Genomic DNA, 17668 nt, shown 5'->3' with positions numbered 1-17668 from the left:
TTTGCTCTGCCAACTTTGGCAGCATTGAGCACTGCGGGGTACATGATTATGCTCCAGTTCTTGGGTGGCATGTTTTCAGAAATATAGAGAAACCATCCATGGAACATTGATACAGGACTGATCACAGCAGCTGTGTGCATATCAGTATTCTCATTTAATTGCCATCAGTCTGACATGTTGACATGACATTCATTCTCAGGGATCCTTACTTAATTCATACATTAATTTCATTTGTTTGGCATAATACCCATTGCTACCTCCTGTGGCAGATTCCAACAATACACATCTCTGGGGAATACATTGCATCATGGTGTGGATTTACATCTGTTCTTATCTGTTAGCACAATAACTATGTCAGGCAGGAGTGTCTTATGCAAGGATATTACATATGTCACACTCTACTCCCACATTTTTAATACCACACACATCTACATGTGGGATGTATAGCTGTTGTAATATTGAGCTGCATAATTCCCCTTCAAGGTTGATCTTTCTCATGCATGTGTTAGGCCTATTTCTGTGGTGTACAAAGTTAATACACAGATCAGTGCTGAAATTGATGACATGCATTTGATTCTTGCAAAAGGAGATTGCAGCTTCAGAGCCATTCCTATTTTGCAATGTGTCATATGGACGTAACGTACTCTGTGCAAATATCCCATTATGTATGTACTGTCCTTGTGAATGGTCATCTCAACTCAGCATGTCAATGACATTCATATGTCATGTAATTTCCCCTCTGTTCCAATGTGAATTTGTGTGTGTCACATCCTATAATATCATCTCTGCTTTTATTTACTTACATTTGCTCAGAAATTGTGACCCCCCCACTAACTACTCTGACATACATACTGAAAATGTTAATATTACAAAGTTGTCTTTGTGATATAAGCACCTTCACATGAATTATTTTACTAGAATTTGAAAGTTTACCCTCCCTTCTTACATCTTTCTGTATACATCTGTTTGATTTCAGTACACTTTTCCTCTTTGGTAACCCATGTATTGTTGCTTCCCTGGCCATTTCCCCTCCCCTCTTACTTATTACTGTATTCACATGTTACATTTATGTGCACAGTACACTTTCCCAGCCTGTGTACAGCTTGCATTATTTGCCTCATGTAGATCTTTGTGCTGTCCGAGAGAGTGCACTTAACAGGTTTGCCCATAGGCAAGCCTGTTTGTTTACTGTGAGTGCTTGTGCTGCTTAACATGGTTTCCTGGAGGCCAACACCATTGCTGGCCATAAAAATGGACTTGTATCCATGTTAGCATGATGAGAAGCACGCATATTCGATAAATTGTGATTCCTGTAAAGTATGCATGATTTTTCATGAATCACAGGGATTATGTGTCCTAAGTCTACTTTAAAGAATAATTGGTTATATGTAATGACTTTACTGGAGATATTGCTCCCATCTGTCAGTTTTCTTCAGATGCTATGTGAATGCCATGCTGCACAGGTAGCCTCTAGGCAACTATGAGAGCTAGACATATCCATAATGGGTGCCCCTTCCCAGCTTAAGATAATATCATGTTTAGGTTTTAGGTCTTCATCCTCTTGGAGTCAAGGATCAGGCAGGTGTTAAGGCATGCATGCCTGAAGTGTATCTCATCCTCAGTATGTTTATCTTTCAGTTTTGGAAATATTTTATGCAAGACAAACGTAAGCTCTGGATTATCAACTCTTAGCAACCTTATAAATCTCAGGTCAATGACAAAATGACTGTATGCATTAAGCAAATACAATTTAGAGCCTGTTTCCATTTTCCTCACAAGAAAACTTGATATAAGCATATGCCTGTTTGTAATATCTCATGGAAGTTACTGCTCAAAATTAGAAGTCAATTTTTAATCTGCTGTGCTTGTTGTTCCTCAAATGTATGACACAAAGACATTTTATTTATTCTTCTATTTTGATGTACAATATAAATATTCTTCTTGCCACCTGACTTACAAACAGGCCAGAGGGTACAGATCAACAAAGTTGCTGTATGCATATGAAGTGGCATTTCAGGCATACTCTGAACAAGCACTTCTGCAAATGATAGGAGAGTGGAATTAAAAATGAATACACATGGGATAAAATTGAGTACGGATAAAACAGCTGTAATGGTAGAACATGGGGGGGGGGGTTAGAAGAAGTAGGGAAATCAGTTGAACATGTTAACAGCTTCAACTATCTCAGCTGGATGATTGAGGTGAAGGGATGCCTGAATGATAAAATCAAAACTAGAACCAGAGAGGCTACAGGCAGCAAGCACAGAGTATCATGGGTAGTGTGTGACAGGAGAATGCCAAATAAGCTGAAAAGTTAGGTGTACAAACCATTGGTGCAACCAGTACTATTGTAAGTTACAGAAAGCTGAGCAGTGAAGGCGGAGCAATCAAGGAAGTTAGAGATAATGGAAATTAAGTACCTGAGATGGGTGGTAGCATGCACACTGCTTGAGAGATGAAGAAATGGTGACATTGGTGTAGAAACCCAAGTAGCTTCAAATGAGAATATGTTACATTGGTTTGGGCATGCCAAGGAAAGCAGAAGACAATCTGATGAAGACAATTTGGGACATTCAATAAGAAGGCAGGAGGAAACAATGGTAGCCAGCAAACAGATGGAGGGATTGTGTGTGTGAGAAGATCTGCAACAGTCAGACATGACTGCTAAAGAAGCTAGGAAAGTAGCATTACATTGAGCTAGATGGATCCAGTTGACATGACACCCGAAGCCCATATAGAAGATGGAGAAAAGGTAATTCAGTTGGCTTAGTGGTAAATTGCTGTGGGTATGGTGAGCAGGGTCCTGGGTTCAAGACTTGCAATGGCTGATTATTTACAGCTGTGATAGCATAAGTTTGGCATCTACTTCTCTGAAGTACAGGCCAACACTAAGGAACTCTGGCTAACAAAGTTCACAGATGACTGCAAACTGGGAGCCATTATTGAATCCCCAAATTATGTGAATATTCTACAAAAGGGCCTTACAGAAGCAGATGCTTGGTGCCAGAGCCATGGGCTCAAACTTAATGCCAAGAAGCATATAGTTATCTCTTTTGGGAAAAACCATGTACCCATGAATTACCATATAGGTGACAGTACACTAAACACTGAAAGTGTGATGAGAGACTTAGGGACACAGGTGGACAGTGGTCTTACTTTCGATAACCACATCGCCATAACAGTCAGAAAATCCTTTTATGTGGCACACCTCGTCACTAAGGACTTTTCATCCAGAAAAAAAGAGGTCATTGTCCCACTGTACACATCCCTTATTAGACCCATTATAGAGTACAACACCCTGTTTGGTATGTACCTCACAAGACATCTGCAACAGCTGGAAAGGCCACAGAAATGCCTCACTAAAAGAATCACAGACCTAAAACAGATGCCCTATGCTGTCCATCTAAAAAAACTCCAGCTATACTCTGTGGCATATCGTCTACTCAGAGGCGATCTCTGCTTAACATACAAGGCCATGTCAAATGCTGAACTGTTGGACATGCTCCACTTAAAGAAATCCCAATCCCTCAGGGCCACATGCTCCAGGGATCTAAACCTTGTCATCACAATGAACAAAACATGCTGGAGGGATAGGTTCCTGACCCAGAGACTCCCCATACTCTGGAATAGACTGCCCATACATATCAAGCAGAGCACTTCCTTGGTCCTCTTCAAATGGAATCTTGACGATTAGATGGGAGATAGGAAATTCACCCCATGGATCACATCAGTCACCCTGCTAGACAGGGGCCCAGGGAAATAAATATTGTGGGAAGAAATATCCAGGGAATTGTTATGGCTAGGCTTGTATAGGCCCTTGGGCTCATAGCCTAGTACCAACCTGTGAACCTATGGTGATGATGTTTGTGGTTCTAATTCAATGCTTTCAATGCTTATCAGTAAAGCTGGTTTAAAGAAATCAGCTTTTCTAACAACATTGCATGATAAGTGAATGTTAAGAGAGTTTGTTGTGTTAAGCAAAAACCTGAGAACTGCTTTTTAAATAAACTTACACTATGGCATCTATCTAGAAGTAAGCAAAATAGCATGATAGCTGTAATCAATTACCAAATGAGACCCATAATCAGAAAAATTGGGAGAGCTTCAAACATAAGGAAAGTGTAGCCTGTGCCAATAGCATAGAGGAATAATGCCTTGACTATAGCCCAGTTGACCTTAATTCAGCTAATAGCTCAGGTATTTCAAATTGCAAGCTGGGAGGATGAGGTTAATCCCTGTTGTGGCTGAGGGGTAGTGGCTGCTACCTGGCTTATGCTGCAGCTCTGATGATTTGGCCTTGACTGGATAGGAATGACCTGCAATGATATAGGAAGATGTGGGTTGGTCTCCCAAGGTGGTGACCACAGCTCTTGGAAGCACTTATGGAAGACCATGAGTGTAAAAAAAGGACCATAGGTGGTCCTTGCAATGATGCAAGTGATCACATCACCACCAATTTCAGGGTTAAGGCGTAAAATGAAAAAAAAATCTTTCATTGTTGGGATGTTTGAAAAGTACATGTTTTCATGGCTGCCTGGTTAATGGCAGAGCCCTGATGGTGTTATGGCTGCTTGCTGAGTGACATTTTTTTCAAAGTAACCTAAAGAAACATCTGTTTTCTTGAGAATGAATGCAGGTGTTTTGAGATGTTTGCTAAATGGTATAATCCTTTGATTGTTTTTGTACTTTATAAGTTATGTATTTTCTTTATGCATACTGCACAACAACTTTCTCTGTTTAAAATTTGTAACATAACAGAGTCTCTGCAGCAGAGCCGGATAAAACACTAGGCAACTTAGGCAGTTGCCTAGGGCCTTCTGGCTTGGGAGGGGGCCCCACTGGCTGCCACAAGATTTAATTTAAATTAATTAAGCAATTTAAAAAAAATCTTATATTTCCTCTTTAAATAAAGCACTTGCATTACATTTCCTCTTTAAGATATGCACTCACATCTATGATCTGTGTGTCTGTGATATACGCAAGGCATATGGATTCTCAAACATTTCTGAACTAACACATTTGGAACTTTGCAGAAGGAGTTCATCTGAGAAGACTGTTCAGCAGGTACTTGTGCTTTGCTACCCAAATGTGTGTGTGTAAAATGCCAAAGTCAGTTAATTAGCTTAAACAGGCTTAAACCCTGTACCTTAACTACAGGTGACAAGAGTTTTAATCCTGTACACCAACTACCAGATTACTTGGTTATTACACTTGATTGAAATGTTCTGAAATTATGCAATTTTGCCTTTTTCTTGGTTCATTTGTTTCATTGTTTGATGGAAAAACATCTTCAAACTACGGGGAAGATGCATTTTCTAGGAATATGAGCTTCAAGGGAAGGGAAGTTTACTGTTGCTCATGCTGTTTTCAATGTGCAACTGCTTGTTTAGCAAAGGTGTGTAAGTACTATAGACTTTGAAAATAGTGTTAGCAGCACAGCAGGTAGCATATTTTGCCTTTGGTGCAGAAGGCTGTAGGTTCTACTCTCCCATCATACAGCTGGATTGGTGATACAACATTGCACATTACAAAAGGGGGCATGTTGCACTCCTGAGTGGGTCTTGTTTGGATGAAATGTTAAACCAAGGCTCCATCTCTCTTTGTTAATGGTAGGTACTGTAAGATTGTTTATACCCACCTGCACTATCATTAAGAGTAGGGTGAAGTTTCCCAATGCCATGGCCAAATTTCTGCTAGTAGTATAAATACAACCAAAGGTTTCTCCTGAAAAGACACTATTATCCTTGTGGGACTAACCTGGATATTTAAATTAAAAGTTCTAAATTAAATCCATATGTCTGCCTTCATTTCAGAAGTAAAGAAGACAATATTATGCACTCTTTGAGCAGTTTTTATGGTAATTGGGGAGAGAAACAAGTAAAGAGATACTAGAAAGTATGTGTTGGAGGGGGACCCTGGTCCAGTCCTCTGCTTAGTGTCCAATTCAACCACAATCTGACTCTATTCTGCACAGGTACTCATGTCTATAAATGCCGCATTATTTTCTCTACAAATCTGTGACAAGCATACTGCATGTTGCATTGCATACATCTTTTTTGTTGAGACAAGCATTCAGTAATTTGTCATTGTATATACTATTGTTATTTGCTCCAACCTGAAGCTTGAGCTGTGGCAGAAAAGGGTCAGTTGGTTATTCTAACTACCTGGTAAACAAACAGTAAAATAGTAAAATGCACTTATTATTAAATAAGAATAAAATCAGTTATTTAACAGCTCACAAATCTCTTACAGTAGTTTGTCCCTTTAATAATGTCTTCCATTGCTCATGTGATTGCTTAAAGAAACAGCGAGAGCTGGACATTACTTAGTGGTATAAGTTATAACTGGCATTACTGTCAGTCACAAACTCATGGATTATAGCCCACTTCTTGATTAACCATTGATTGTTGCTAAATATTTTCCTTCAACAGATTTGCTAAAATGTAGCTGAAATGCAAACGAAGTTCAGGTTGATAAATGTGTAAACATAATCAGTAATAAACAGAAAATTAATAGTAATAATAATATCAGTAATAAAAACTAGAATGGTTTGAATAGACTGTGTCCACTAATGGAAAAACATGCATATATTTCTTAAGGAAAAAACAATTAACATCTTGACATTTCGGTAGCCCACAAGTGAGTTGAGGAGGTGTCAAGTTTTAGATAAAGTTGCTGTGCCTCTCTACTTATGCTTTGCAATAGTATGTGCTGTATTATAAAAGCACTCATGAAAATTAAAACCCTGCCTTATCTCTTGCGGTTCTGTAAGACATTTGAAATGAAAGGCTACCAGACTGCCCACAAATTACAGTTTGCGGTCTTCAGTATGATTCATTCGGGAACATGAAGTGTCTTATGATCATAAGTAATTACCAAACCCAGTAAATTATCAGATACCACTGACATTTCAGCTGCTAATAAAAAGCTTATTTTGAACCAGGTTCTTACATTGGAGCAGCTAATACCTTTACTTAATTTGTGATACTTTAGTAGACATTATTTTGGTTTTCTTAGTTAATGGAATAAATGTATGACACACAGTGTTCTGCTCCACATGCAAGACAAACCTTATCTCAGCCTTACTTAATTTGACAGTAAATTTAGCTTTTAATATATATTACTCCCAAAAGCATCACCAAAAACTAACCGTGCAACAGATGCTAAGGGCACACTATTGAAGAAACAGGAAATGGAAGAAAATAATTTGTGTGAGTTGGGAGTGAATCATACATGCTGAGATGATGTGAGGTAGTGCCAGTTGTACCAGAGGGAGTAGGTCAGTGCATGTGTAACATATGCCAGCATAGCTAGCTGGAGTTTTGTAAAGAATTATATGCCATTTGAATATCAAACTCATTTATACAGATGCTTGTGTTAAAAATGTATTTGTAAAAATTGCTTCTGTTAAAAATGCATCAACAGTGGGTCCTGCTAGACAGAAAATAAATATTCATGTATGTCAGACTGCATTGTTGTAACTGATGAAATGTATATATTTTATCAGAGATGCTGCAAGGGAAGGGGTTAAACTCAGCCCTGCTAACCTTCAGAAAAATAGCCTGAAATTAAATGACTTGCTTCAGGCCATAAAGATTTTATCTCACAGATCTGAATGCAGCCAGAGACACAATGTCTGTGAAAAGTCTGGGCTGGGATCATGCTCTAATGTGCTTAGTGGTGAACTAATTGCTACCCTGGGGTGCCAGAGAATGGCTCTTTAGTTTCTGCAGGAAGGGTGGAAGTGTTGGAATTGTTTTACAGTTTCCAGATGGTGTAATAAACCTTAGCTAAAGTTTTATATGTGTATTGTGACACATCAGTGCCAGATCCTGGCTCAGTTTCTAGTGAGGAGATAATGTAGAAACCACAGAGCCAGGTTACCAGATGTGATGCCATTCTGTAGCCAGCACTGAAATTGTATTTGAATACTAGTGAGAGATGTGAGTGGTGCACTCTGTTTTTGAACCTGACAGGGCACTCATCCACTATTTACCTTGCCTTGCTTAATAAGTAACTAGGGAACATCAATTCTTCAGTCAGTTAAAAAATATATAGTGAGATTAGCTAAATGTTATTTCTGTATCTGTCTGAGTCTTTTCATCTGTGCTGTTTTTTATATTTCTTGTGATTGAAAATCACAGCCGAAGGCATCCTCCACTACCTGTCTGACAACATTCACTAATAAACCTTTATTCCTGGAGAGCTCATCATAGACTGGCTATCCCTAAATAAAGACAACTATAAACATACTGATAGTCACTCATTCCTTAATTGGAGTCAAGCTAACAGTCTTAAGAAAATAAAATCTTTTGAATGTTTGCCAGACAGTATAAGTGACAACCTCTCTACTTATGCTACAAAGAGCAATTCAACCTACTTAAACAAGTAATTTATAATGAGGTATGTAACCTGTCTAAATTTGATAAAGATTTCACTTCATCTACTCATCTACATTTGGAATAAACAAAAAACTTCAGACAAAGCAGTCTCTTATCTCAATGCCACCAGTATGAAATAGTAAATAACTTTGCCCCAAAAGAAGAAAAAGGGTAAAAATCTAACACAGCTAAGTGGCTGCCAAAGGAAATCAAAATGCTATGCTACAAGGTGACAAAACCTGGAAATGTTGTTCTTTTCGGCTTTTAGGGGTCACCACAGCGGAACTCCGGTCCGTTAATGATTGGCAGTAGATTTTTATGGTGCCAAGTTGCCAGCCCGATGCCCAACCTTCAGTGAAGGCACGCCCATTCACGCATGTCTTTCAGAGGCCACTCAACCATGGGTAGGACATGCAGACTCCACACAGAAGGCACTCCAGCCGAGAATTGAACATGAGAACCTCTTGCTGTGAGGCAACAACGCTACAGCTGTACCACCGTGGCTTATGGTGTAACAATAAAACAGACTCAACCTTGCAAAAATGTTGTCACATCAGGAACCTCACCAAGGAACATATTAAAATAGATAAGAAATCCTAGTCCATTAATCCCCAACAAAGGCACCAAAATAATCCCAAAATTTTTTGGGACTCTACTAAGCAAAGTAAAACCCAACTACCTCATCAGCAGCAAACCTCTCAGTGATTTTCTAAAAATCTCTCAGCTGCAATAGCTTTCCCAGTCTCCATTTTGATCAATTTGTGTGTAAATGAAAAATTAAACCCCTTCTGAAAAAATCCTTTCTTATTACATTTCACAAAAGTTGTCCATCAGTGGAGATTACAGACTATTGTCTGACTGGAATTCTCTCCCCTCTTTTGAAAATGCTAGAAAAATATATACATTCACAGTTTATGAACGGTATAGCTAAAAACAACCTCTTCTCTAAAAACAAACATAGTTTCAGGCACAACCACAGAATCACAATTGCTCTTCTTAATTCTGCCAATAGTATAAACTCATGTAGAAATGAAGGCGTTAATTTTTTCAGTTTTTCTAGACTTATGCAAAACATTTAACAATGTGCCCCACCAAAAATGACTTACATAACTCACTTTCCTTGTCCTTGCTTATTCCTCTCCTCTGTCTCCTGGTTCTATAGATACATTATATTCCTCATTAGATAGTGAAATGTCAACAAGATTTTTTTCTCTGTGGGATACCACAGGGCTGTATACTTGATCCCCTTCTGTTCAACGTTTTTACAAACAAACCTCATTTTACTACCAGCCCAGCTCTTCTAGTAAAATATGTTATTGATTCAACCTATATTTGCTGTACTCCTTCCCTTTAAAAAGTTCAACACATCACCCAAATCTCTTTCATCAAATCACAGCCTACAAATTCCAAATGAGTCTTCTACCCCAGTAAAACCAAACTTATGTTATTCACACTAAAGCAGTTTCTCAGCCAAAAACATTATTTTTATTACCTCATATAACAACACTAAAATAGAAACTGTATGCCAGGCCAAATCTCCTGGTGTCAGTATTAATGACAGTCTCAGACTACAACCCATTATTAACAAAAAAAAAAAAAAAAAAACTAATCCAAAACTTAACTCTCTCTACAGTGCAAAACAATACTTAACAGACACTACCAGGACAACTCTGGCATCAAACTGTGTTCCCCCTTTTCTACTCAATGTTTCCCCTATACTTACAATTATTAGCACTACCACCAAATGTAAATAAACTATGTTAAGTTGTCTATCTTGCCTTCATTCTTGCTGGGTGGGATCGGCTCCGACTCGGCAATCTACTAAAGCACGAGAGCTATTTACTGGCTCGAGGCCCTCCCTATATCCCACAATGCTAGGCGTCAGATCCCCAGATCTCGTTTGCCGCTTCAGCTACGAGGTTGCGAATTTACTTGCTGCAGGTCGTATTAATCTTTTCTTCTGATATTAGTATAAAAGTTAACTTTAGGTTTTTTTCTACAACCTTCTCTTATATATATATATAGCTTTCCGGTTAGTTAATTCACTGTTTACTCCCTAATATTCCCTCTCAGAAACTCGTTTTTAGTTAGAGAGTTTCTCCCCCCCCTTTTCTTAGTGTCTAATCTCCCCTCCTTTTCCTGTGTTAATAGGGTAGTGTTTAGCTCTTCTACTTTACTACAGTTTGTAGCTTGTAGTTTTTGTATATATTTATATATATATTTGGCATTAGTATATAGCTGTGTAGTTATTAATATTGTTAGTTTAACTAGTGCGAGTGTGTGTGTGTTTTTCTGTGTGTTTAAGCACTAGTGACTTTTCTTCTTTGGTATCCACTATGTCTAAGGATACCAAAGTCTCAGGTTTTAAGAAGTGTGACTCGTGCTGTCAGAAGATGTCGCTGACAGACGGTCACACTTCTTGCGTTTATTGCTTGTGTCCCCTACACCTGCAGGACTCCTGCTCGGTCTGTCATGCCTTCAGCCTGAGAGTCCTGCATGAGCATAGGAACAAGCTCATCCTGAGAGGCTTACTTAAGCCAGAAGGATCCCCGACCAAGCCTTCGTCGGGTAAATCCTCAAAGCCTGCCAAGCCATCGGCTCCCTGTTCTGAGTCGTTGCCTGGTGGAGTGCCTGCCTCCTCTTCGGCTCCGGCTGGAGCCGACACCTCTGGACCTCAGTCGGCTCTGACTTTAGTGTCATAACCGTCTTTGAGCCGAAAACATTCTAGGTCCCCTTCCCTAGAATCGGTTCATTCGGCTCCGAGGTCACCATTGCTCCAATCTGAAAAAAGCCATAGGTTCCACTCATCTCGGTTTTCCAGGCTATCCGATCATGACTTAGAGAGGGTGGTCAGTAGACTCCTTAAATCGCAGGCCCTGGCCAAAATGTTAACCAGCCCATCTCAGCAGTTCCGCCTCCGACTCCCTCCTTTTGTTCGGAGCTGGTTGGGGCTCGAATCTTTGTAATGTCGAAACTGATGCCACACCTTTCGGCTCCTTTGTCGGCTCTGATCTCTTCTTTGGTTCTGTCCTTGGAGGGATCTGGGAGCTCAGACTCCCTTATCGGCTCCGAGGGAGCGAGTGGCATAGGACCCTTGTCCGATCCCATTCTCCCTCTTGGAGCCTCGGCGCAGGTGAGCTCGGCCCCGACATCGGCCTCTGAGCCGTCCCTCTCAGTGCCGGCAGGGGTTCTCCTCTCTTCGGAGTGGGAACCTTCTGCTCTGCCTGACAAGGGCACCTTTGAGGTCATGAGGAGTGTGCTGACTCCTGAGTCAGCCCCTCGACCAGCCCCTTCGGCTCCTCCCCCCATGGTGCCTGCATCTGTCTCTGTCCATCCTCCTGACCCCAAGCATGGAGAGCAAATGCTCCAGGTTGCCCCATTGGGCGTATCTTCCTCTTCCGAGGCCTCCTCTGATCCATCGGAGGAGCCCCCATGGAAGAGAAAATGCAAGAGGAAACATGTCGACTCCCCCGAGTCAGTCACATCTGATACCAACTTGGAGGATTCGGAAGGGTCCCCAAGATCCCCCTCTGAGGATGTCTCCTTTTCAGACATCCTAGAGATCCTTAAGCAGAGGGGGAACTGGACTGCCCTTAACCCTTCGAAGGACAAGTTGGTCTACCTGGACGCATTTGGTTCTCGCCCTTCCACCTCCTGGGTGTCTCCACCTTTCGACCCGCTAATGGAAGTAGTGGCTTGAAAGGCATGGTTAGCCCCGGACACAGTGGAACCAACTCCCCGTAGGCCCACTAAATTTATTACAGCCCCACCCAGCAAGCAATTCTTGACAAAGGGTGTCCCTGTTGATGCCATGGTGGTTGCAGCAGCCACAAAGAAGGAGCTGGCTGTCCCTTCGGTGCCTGTCCATCCACCTAATAAAGAATCTAGGACAATGGACAGGTACGGGAAGTGGATGTTTTCCTCAGCGACTTTTTCTATGCAGTCGCTGAATTATCTGTGCCATTTCACCCATCTCCAAAGGGATCTTCTCAAGGAACTGGGTGATACCCTTCAGGATCCATCAGCTGCGGGGGCTCAAGATAAGATTAACTCCCAGCTGGCGACCCTTAATTCTATTGTCAACTCCTCCATGCGGCTCATTTCTTATGCAGCCAATGGGGCGAGTAGGGCTGCAGGTACAGGCGTGGCTTTGAGAAGACATGCCTGGATGTGGTTATGTAACTTTGCTGACCCCTTTAAGGCATCCTTCACCAATACCCCCTTCGATGGTTCGGCTCTGTTTGGACCACAGGTGAAAGATACCCTTCCCAGGTGTGAGCAGGAAGGCAAGACTCTCTCTGCCGTGGGAGTCCGTTTCTCCTCTCCCTCTAGACCATACCCTAAGGGTCAGAAGAGTGGAAAAATGTGGTTTTGAAAACCCCAGGGAGTCATGTCAGACACACGTGGTGAGTTTCCCTCCAGGGGCAGGGGAGGGAACAATAATAGACGCCGCCCGAGGGGCAGAGGGGGCCCCAAAATCAGGGTAGCAGAGAATCTTTCTCTGACAAACCCTTTAGCACCCCTGAGGGGCTGCCCGACTGTCCGCCTTCGAAGGCAGTCGGAGGAAGATTGTCACTGTACCCAGAAGCCTGGCAACTCCTCACACAAGAGAAATGGGTATGGTCTGTACTATCCGAAGGTTACAAGATCCCCTTTGTCCACACCCCGGTACAAACAACCAAGTCCCTTCCAGATTTTCCAACCGGTCTAAGGGAACAAGCAGTGCTAGAAATTTCAAAACTGCTAGAAAAACGGGCCATCCAGCCAGTCCCAGCAGAACAGCAAGGATCCGGAATTTACTCCAAGTTCTTTTTGGTGCCAAAAAAGACAGGGGACTGGAGACCCATTTTGGATCTCAGCAGGCTAAACAAGTCTGTTCAAAGAACAAAGTTCCGGATGGTCACGCTTCAGTCCATTCTACCCTTTTTGGGTCAGGACAATTGGATGTGCTCCATAGACCTTCAGGATGCGTACTACCATATCAAAATGAACAGGCGCTCCTGAAGGTTTCTCCGCTTCCGGCTGGGAGCCAGTCACTATCAATTCAGAGCCCTGCCCTTTGGTCTCACCACAGCCCCTAGGGTGTTCACCAAATGTATGGCAGTGATTACGGCTCACCTGAGACGGCGGGGATTCCAGGTGTTTCCATATCTCGACGACTAGCTCCTCACTGCTTCCACCAGGCATCAGCTACTACGAGCCAGGGACTATACCATCCAGACTTGCTCCGAGCTAGGTATATCAATAAATTTCAAAAAGTCTGCATTGTCGCCTTGTCAGTCTATAGTCTTTATAGGCGCAAGCTTAAATACAAAAGACCTCTCTGCAAGACTTCCTCTCGACAGAGTGTCAGACATCCGCCGACACGTGCAGGTCTTACTACAGTGCAACAGGATTCAGGCCACATTTGTACTAAAGACGTTGGGCCTCATGGCAGCAGCAATCATACTAGTTCCACTGGCTCATTTTCACATGCGGCTTCTTCAGTGGATGCTTTTTACTCAATCGTCCTTTCAACAGCTCCCAATGTCTCACAAGATAATAATCACTCAATCATGCAAAGACCACCTGGCATGGTGGATGGTCTCTCTTCTAATACTCGAGGGCAGACCATGTGTTCTTCCTCCTCCTGTTTCCATAGTGACCACGGATGCCTCCCTGATCGGGTGGGGGGGGGGGGCATTTTCAAGGCAGGACTGTCCAGGGCACCTGGCAACCTCTAGAGTACCATCTGCACATAAATGTCTTGGAAATGAGAGTGGTGTTTTTGGCGTTGCAAGCTCTTCAGGACACTCTACCCACCGGGACTGTTGCAATTCAGACAGACAATATGTCTGTAGTATGGTACATCAACAAGCAGGATGGAACCAAGTCCTATCCCTTATGTCGAGAAGCACTCAGACTATGGCAGTGGGTGATCTCCTCTCAACGGTTTCTGATAGCAACGCACATCCCCGGGAGGTCCAATGTCATAGCGGACAGGCTAAGCAGAGCTATTCTCATGCCTCACAAGTGGTCTCTCAATCAATCAGTAGCGGACAATATCTTCCGCAGATGGAGTCAACCTTGCTGCGACCTTTTTGCAACTCCTCTCAACAGCAAGTACAACAACTTCTTCACACTCTTCCCCCTTCCCGGGCACTCCCCCAGAGATGCTCTAGTTCATGATTGGCCCCGGGGTCTTCTGTATGCATTCCCGCCTTTTACCCTAATTCCCAAGCTAATTCAGAAAGCAACCGCATTGAGATCCAGGATGATCCTCATTGCCCCTTACTGGCCTCGACAAATTTGGTTCCCATTCCTGCATCGTCACCTGCTGGAGCAGCCGTGGAATCTGGACCCAGTGCCAGACCTCTTGGTCCATCAGTCGGGCGGGGTGCACCAATCCCTTCAGTCTCTCAACCTCACAGCTTGGATGCTCCACTTCCAACCTTAGCCAGGCTTCCGCTAATTTCTCAGCCGGTGCGTGAAATCATACTTTCTTCACACAAATCTGCCACCAGGAAGACTTATGCTAGTAAGTGGAAACGTTTCTCTTTCTGGGCATAGGCTAGGAATATTGACCCCTTTACAGCCCCTGTCCATCATGTTTTAGATTTTTTTAGCAGAGCTCTTTCAAACTGGTTCCTCCTCTGCCACCATTAGGGTCCAATTAGCTGCTATTGCAAATTTCCATGCTGGCCTGTCAGAAACCAGCATCATGTCCCACAACCTTTGCAAGGCCTTTCTCAAAGGAACTTTGTTGCTTAGGCCCCCAGTCAGAGATCCCCGCCTCCGTGGGACTTGAACTTGATATTGGCTTCCTTGATTCTCCCCCTCCTTTGAACCCGCGGCTTCCTGTTCCTTAAAATTGCTCTCCTGGAAGACTCTCTTTTTGGTAGCCATCACATCAGCTAGGAGAGTTTTGGAGCTTCAAGCCCTCTGTATTCGTCCTCCTTATCTTGTGTTTCATAAGGACATAGTTTCACTTAGGCCTAATCCTTCGTTTCTACCCAAGATACCTTCTGAAACAAATCTGAATCAGACTATTGATCTGCCTGTCTTTTTTCCTAACTATTCGAACAAAGCTGAACAAAATTTGCACTGCTTGGATGTTCATAGGCAATTACGTTTGTACTTGGACAGGACTAAGCAAATAAGAAAATCAGACCAACTCTTCTTATCCTATGCCGAGGGCAAGCAAGGACTGCCATTTTCCAAAGTAACCTTATCCAGGTGGTTGTCCTCTATTATTACCTTGATTTATCAGCTCAGACATAAAGAACTCCCTGCTAAACCTAAAGGTCATTCCACCAGAGCTTTAGCTACGTTGGTAGCTTTTCAAGCAAGACTACCAATGGAATCTATTTGTGCCGCAGCCACTTGGGCCACTCCTCATACTTTCATTTTGCATTATAAGTTGGATGTGGCCTCTAGGAATAGAGCTGAGTTTGGTTCCACTGTGCTCAAGAGTCTGTTCCAATGAGCCACCCAGGACTAAGGTGCTAGGGACGCTGTCCCATCCAGCAAGAATGAAGGCGAGATAGACAACTTAACATTAAGAAGTTATGTACCTACCATAACGTTCCATGTTAGTTGTCTTCTTCTCACCTTCTTTCTTGCATCCCACCCACCTTCCCCCCAGCCTGGACAGACTGAGAAGAGTCCCCTTTTGAGGCCTTCTTCCTCTGGACAACTCTGATGTACATTGTGTCCTCCTCTGTCCTTATACTATAGTTTTCCCTTGTGGTTGGACAGGTGTCCTTGAATCTTTCCTTGGTGTTAGCTCTGCCAAACAAGATCTGGGGATCTGACGCCTAGCATTGTGGGATATAGGGAGGGCCTCGAGCCAGTAAATAGCTCTCGAGCTTTAGTAGATTGCCAAGTCGGAGCCGAGGATTGGCTCTGAACCCATCCAGCAAGAAAGAAGGCGAGAAGAAGACAACTAACATGGAACGTTATGGTAGGTACACAACTTCTTATTCTGTTATAATAAAACAATTAAATTTGCAATTAACTTTCCTTATAAAAAAACTGCATTGCCTTGCACTAAAAACAACTAAACTGACTCAGCCTTCCAAAACTGTTGAACTACTCACTTCATAACCTTCAGTGAAATACCCAGAATGAGAAAACACTCTGATGACTTACTCTTTGTCTAAACTCCTCTGATCTAGCAATTGCCTACTAGTAACCATCAATTAATATAACAACACTGCTGGGAACTCACTCTACTCACACTGTGTCAAAACCATGGAGCAACATTCCCAGACACATCACACAATTATACAGGCAGATCAGCTTTAAAACATCACTTAAACATCGTCTAAATCAATATTTCCTTTCCCATCCTGCCCAGCTGGCTAGTCCACCCTCACTCAGTACTTACAGCTATACACTCGCCTTTAATCTCTGCACTAAAGCTAATTCTTGTATCCCTTATCTATCAACACCTGTCTTCTTCTTATACCACCTTTTACTAGGTAACTATAATTTTGTTAATTATCCCTTAACTGGAACATCACCTTATCTTTAAAATAATAAAACAAAAAATTGGTTATAAACTTTTTACTGTTTATGGATCTGTTCAGTTTATATTAACAGTAGAGAATCCTACAGAATCTTACTATTTAATGTATTTCAACTCCATTGTAACGCAACTGTACGTATGTATTTCCTGCACTCATGTGTCATTGAATGTATTTTAACTCAATTTTAAAATGATCACAACTAATATATTCTGTACATATTGTACTCATGTTCTATTATGGAGTTTTGTCCTTGGACCTCCACTGAAAATGGGCTCTGTCCAGCCTGAGTTTCTTCATTCAATAAAAACAATCACTCAGTCAAACAGTCAATACATAAATCTGAACAGAGACCTCATTTGTAGTAAAAAAAAAAAACTTTTGTCCCTCCTCTCACAAAAATGTGTGTAGAAGTCTCTACACTGAGCATCTGATCTTTACACCATTGCAGTAAACTGCCAGCAGGATTTCCTTGTACACATGTTCACCAGATTTGACGATGAGACTCTGTACACTAGAAGCTGTTTATGGGTTCATAGGTCATTACTAGGCTACTGACCACTGAGGAGTTTCAGTACACAAAATAGTCCTTGATATGATATGCTTTCAAATGTTATCCTATCCATAATTTTCAGATTGGAAATGTATCTTTCTAGAAAGTGATGTACATTCTTCGAATAGTTAACAGCCTTATCTTTGTAATTAACTTAAACACCAATTTAAAACATTAGGGAAACTTTGCAGATATGTATTTCTTTCTGCCTGTTTTGGCTGTCTTTT

Source organism: Protopterus annectens, chromosome 17.part0 (genome assembly GCF_019279795.1).
Source record: "Protopterus annectens isolate FY-2018-M chromosome 17.part0, PAN1.0, whole genome shotgun sequence".
Lineage (NCBI taxonomy): Eukaryota > Metazoa > Chordata > Ceratodontiformes > Protopteridae > Protopterus > Protopterus annectens.
The sequence above is the reverse complement of the archived record's forward strand: the minus strand, read 5'-3'. Positions refer to the sequence as shown.